Genomic DNA, 5,486 nt, shown 5'->3' with positions numbered 1-5,486 from the left:
ACCAGTTATGGTGGAACGGTCCACAATTTTTGTCCCAGCCAGAGCACTCATGGCCTCAATTAAAATTAAAACTAAATACTAGTAACTTACCTGAAGTTAAAACCCAAAATACCTGTCTGGCAGTGAGTTCCGGCAATGATGAGCCATTTCCTTTTAACAAGTTCTCGGACCTAAAGCGCATGCAACGCACGTTTGCTTATATTACACGATTCATTCACAACACGCGCTTTAGGTCCAACAAGAGAAGTGGCCCACTCAGTGCCGAGGAATTAGACAACGCGTTAAAACATTTAATATTAATTTCACAAAAGGAATCGTTTCCCACGGAATATACTAAGTTAAAATCGGGAACGTCCATCAAAAAATCTACAATTTCGTCACTGAACCCGTACATAGACACAAATGATTTTAATTTAATTAGGGTAGGTGGCAGATTGTCGAATTCGGATTATGATTATGACAAGGTTCATCCGATTCTATTAAGCAAGGGTCATCGTATAACTAAATTGTTATTCGAATGTCAACACAAAGCTCTCATGCACGCCGGTCCTCAGCACTTGCTCTATTCAATAAGGGAACGGTATTGGCCTATTGGGGGACGCGGTATAGCGAGATCCATTTCACACCAATGTGTAACTTGTCGTCGTTTTGGTGGTCGTACCGTAACTCCAATCATGGGCAATCTACCCAAACAAAGACTTCAACCAGGCTCTCCGTTTTTGGAAGTAAATGTAGACTACGCTGGGCCCATAATGATGGCTAATCGTAGGGGACGTGGTTGTCGTCTCATAAAGGCCTACATTTGTATCTTTGTGTGCTGCAAAACCAAGGCCATACATATCGAGCTGGTGGGCGATTTGAGCACAGCTAACTTTATTGCCGCTCTCAAGAGGTTTATTGCTCGCAGAGGAAAACCTTTAGACATATTTTGCGATAATGGCTCGAATTTTGTAGGAGCGGCTAACGAGCTCAAATCTTTTATTGCACAAAACGCTTCTGACATATTAGGCGCTACAACTTCGGAATCAATCAATTTTCATTTTTTGCCTCCACATGCGCCACACTTTGGTGGCCTACATGAAGCCGGTGTACGATCTATAAAGCATCATTTGCGCCGCGTATTAGGTTCGGCTAATCTAACTTATGAGGATTTGTATTCTACACTGACTTATATAGAGGCACTTTTAAATTCTCGACCCTTGACCCCACTTAGCTCGGACCAGAATGATTTATTGCCACTCACACCTGGCCACTTCATAATCGGGCGAAGTATGACAGCGATCCCAGAGGCAGATCTCACTTCACGTACCAGATTAGTGGACAGATACCAGACGATCCAGCAGCTACGCCAGCACTTCTGGGCACGCTGGCAACTGGAGTACATAAGCGAGCTTCAGATCCGAACTAAATGGAGGCAATCGACGAACGGGCAACTAAAGATTGGGACCCTCGTCGTTATTAAAGATAAGCAACAGCCTCCAATAAAATGGCTCCTAGGGAGAATACAACGAGTCTTCCCAGGGCGCGACGGTGTTACCAGAGTCGCCGAAATTCAAACCGCCACTGGACTGCTGCGCAGAGACTTCACCAAAATCTGCCCCTTACCTGTGGACACTGCAGTTGAAGACGATACTTCAAGGTCCGCCGGCATGTCGCGTACCACTCCAGCAGGGCGACCGCGGGGTGAGGTTCGAGCGGGGGGCAGCCAAGTGATCACGTGACTTACTTACTAGCCACCGCGGCAATGACTCGGCTGCATTACATTTTTGTATATTTTTTATAATTAAACTCATAGTAACTACATTGGAGTTCATATTCAGCATCCAGACACCAGGATAGCCCCTCAACAATTGTATCGCATGAATTTAGAGACGACATCAATTTAGTATTAGGTACAAATGTAGTGAATAATCATTTCCCATTGTATTTTCATGGAAACATACGAACGTGTCATGCTAGACCGACTGCGTTTCCGAGAAAATCAATTGGAAAGGATTATTCAATACTTACATCTGCAATCGAGTTATCTTTATATCCTATCTGCCCAACCTAACTTTATTTTTAATACAAAACCAAACACATTGGGTAGCTAGTAGAACGTGAAGTTTTCTATTACAACAGAGTAGAAAATCTAAACCTCCTGACTTTCTACTCTACGTGCCATGTTCAAACCATGGAAAGTGTTGAATAGGTGCAGTGACCAGCCAGACTGTTATCTGCTATTTCACGACATGTCTCAAATGTCACAATATTTATTTTCGATAAGTTGTCAACCCTAGCGACCGGCCATTCCGCCAAAACACCCGTGACAATATTAGGGTGCTGGCGACGTGACCGCCGCGCTCGTGTCGTGTTATTAAAAAAACTAATATTCAGACATATTTGCATTTTGTTTAAATAAAAACGTGGAAAAAGTAGAGCACTGGCAACATTTAACTGTAGTCTTTATTTTTAGAACGGACTATTTTATACGAAATCTTCAAGTGGTGCAACGTGGCATAAGGTTTATACTTATTCAGATTTTTCTTTTCATTAATTAAAAATGTAATATTTTTATTGAAATATGTTTTATTTCTGTTATGTTATGAATGCTTTTTGACACTACGGCACCTTAAGTTTTACTTGTACTCATACTTTTTAAACGTCAAACCAAATTGCATTTTTATAACGCCAGACATATACCTACAGACAGTCTACAGTGCATTCTTAGATATTATTGCACAATGTTAGTATGTAAAACTCGCATTTTCTTACATTGTACGTAGGTACGTGCCATATTACGTCAATGTTTATTGACAATATTTATTGACGATTCGCGTCGATATTGGCACTTTAGACACGTCCGATACGCGATAAAGTAAACGATGTTTCTGTAAAATGTTCAATTTAGATGTACAATTGTACAAAGGCAAGGCTGCCAATTCTGCATAACAATTTGATACGGTTTTGATCTTATTTTGATACGACCTTGAGTTATATCATCAGGCATGTCTAGCGCACTAATAAATATCGAACCCTCCACCAAAAAGCCGCTCCTGATGTTACATTCTCGTTTTTACACATTCACTTACAAGGTTCTCGTAGCGCTACGCTACGCTCGTAGCCGATCCCAGTTTTTCCCGCATTTTCCCGCTTTGTAGAGGAAAGCGACTACAAACAGCGAACCCGCCGTGCGGGTTCCCGTCACTCAATGTGTTAAAACAAGTTGAAATAACATGTAATCTGTCTGGTATTAGATTTTAATGCTAATAAGTATGTCTGGTATTACATTTTAATGCTAAAATTTTTACTTAATAAAATATAGAGCGTGTAAAATTTTTGATGTAGATAAATATTTTTTGGAATGGAGTAAGTATAGCCGGTATATTTCCAGCAATGTTTCTCATGAACCGTCAGCGAGTCTCCCCAGGGCCCTAGGGCATCCAACTTGGAAAATAAATCAGAACTTACACCGTCTCTTGAGTTACATTGTTGTCTGGAAGTCACGCTTATCGTAATCGCACGGTTGAAATAAATATCCGTCCGTAAATTTTACACAACAATATACTTAGGTACCTACTTAAGATCTTGTAAGTAGAAAAATGGCGGCAAATTTTAAAAATCGCGGGATAGCACTATGTTTGAATTGTTCGAAAATCGCGTGTCATTTATATCTGTGGAACTGTTTTGTTTACATTTCATCGTTGTTCGATGTACATTGCTGCTTTTTTATCGTTTAGTTTGCTTTAGTTTGCTTTACATTGCTTCTGACATATCCGGCTCGACAGACTATAACTCCCAATTTAGTTTAAATTTATGTCCGTTGAAAAACTATTTGTTTTATAAATGCTAATAAAGGCTTTTTTTTAATTCTAAAATCATCTTCGGAACGACTGCACCTATTCAGCGATTGAATACAATATGGCGTAAGGGTGACAGGCTCTTCCACTATGACTTCACTTTCCCTTTCCTTTGGTGTATCCCCATTTGTTCCCGGCGGGTATGTCAAAATCGATGTTGATGCCCGATGAATGCAGTCGACAGTAATGACGCGCTACAATACTGCTGCAGTAGTCAACTGGTGTACTTTGAATTCGAACGGTACCTTTACGCAATATTTACTTATCGTCCACTAGTCGCAGTTGCCTCGTGGGAGCACTTGCCCCAACGTACCATATGGACTCTTTCTGTATTTGTACAGATCTCGACTTTCCTTGTTTCCTGAAACAATTATTTCGAAAACTTGTTCCTTCCAAGCCCGGGGCAATCAGCTAATTTATTTGACTTGTAGCTTTCTTGGAGTTATTGCGAATCTATAAGAGGCTTAGTCGAGAAATGCAAATTTCTCGTGCAAACAGAGCACGATTGGATACGGTCTTACGGTTGCACAGACGGGTTGATATAAAGACTGTCAATCTGTATACTATTAAATATCTGCAAATAAAATATAGTCCAAAAGCTCCCAACTATGATCAAACTAACCTAAATATCTTCGTTTAGGTGTAAATATATTTAAAATAAAAATATTTTATATTTAATTGGAAAAAAAAAGAATTACAAAAGTTTTGATAAGTAATTAATTACGTTTGAACTTGTGGACCATAGTAATCTGTAGTAGTACTAGAATATGTATATTTGTTAAAAGTACAGTCGCCATCAGATATATCGGTGAGGCCAAGGTGCTCAAAATATCTGAACACGCCTCTATATTGTCAAGGCGTTAGAGTGCGTGTTCAGATATTTTGAGCACCTCGGGCGCGCTGATATATCTGATGGCGACTGTACAGTCAGCAATACTATTCGCTTAGCACCGTTGCATACAATACAAACATCTATACCAACAACTGAGAAATAATTCCCACTATAGACCATTTTTTTAGCATTAGAAAGAAGGTAAGCGATGTTGACGTGTCTTTTTGTTAAAAATCACTTTTTAAAAATAATTCACAGCAAATATGTAACAATTATGAATCATATACGATTATTTACATTCTTTTGTTTTCGTAAGTAAAAAAACGCATTTTTAAAAAGCGTTTTTCAATCATTTTCAATAAAAAGACACGTCAAGACTGTTTACCTTTTTTCTAATTCTAAAAAAACGAACTATAGTTGCCAACAAAGTAAGTTGGCCATACTAGGAATTATTTTTCTATTAGTTATCACTACAATATTGTAAAGTTCAATACTGATCAAAATACCTAAATAAACGGAAAGTGGGTATGTTTTAAGTTTAAGACGACAGGTGACTCAGTAAACCATAGATGTGTGTGTGTGTGTGTAAAAATTGTTCTTAATTGTTTTCTGTTCGTGGTTATATTGTTATAACTGATTTGTGTAGAATGATGTATTTCATACTTGTTCTTACGGATAAACTTATTTAGGCTTTACAATATGAGCCACCGTTGTAGGTATTCATACCACCAATCTTTATTCATAACTTGTCTTTGGATTAAGCAAAATTGCTTGTTACTCGATGATTAGAAATGTCAATAGGTATTTGCAATAAC

The sequence above is a fragment of the Cydia amplana genome, chromosome 14 (assembly GCF_948474715.1).
Source record: "Cydia amplana chromosome 14, ilCydAmpl1.1, whole genome shotgun sequence".
Lineage (NCBI taxonomy): Eukaryota > Metazoa > Arthropoda > Insecta > Lepidoptera > Tortricidae > Cydia > Cydia amplana.
The sequence above is the reverse complement of the archived record's forward strand: the minus strand, read 5'-3'. Positions refer to the sequence as shown.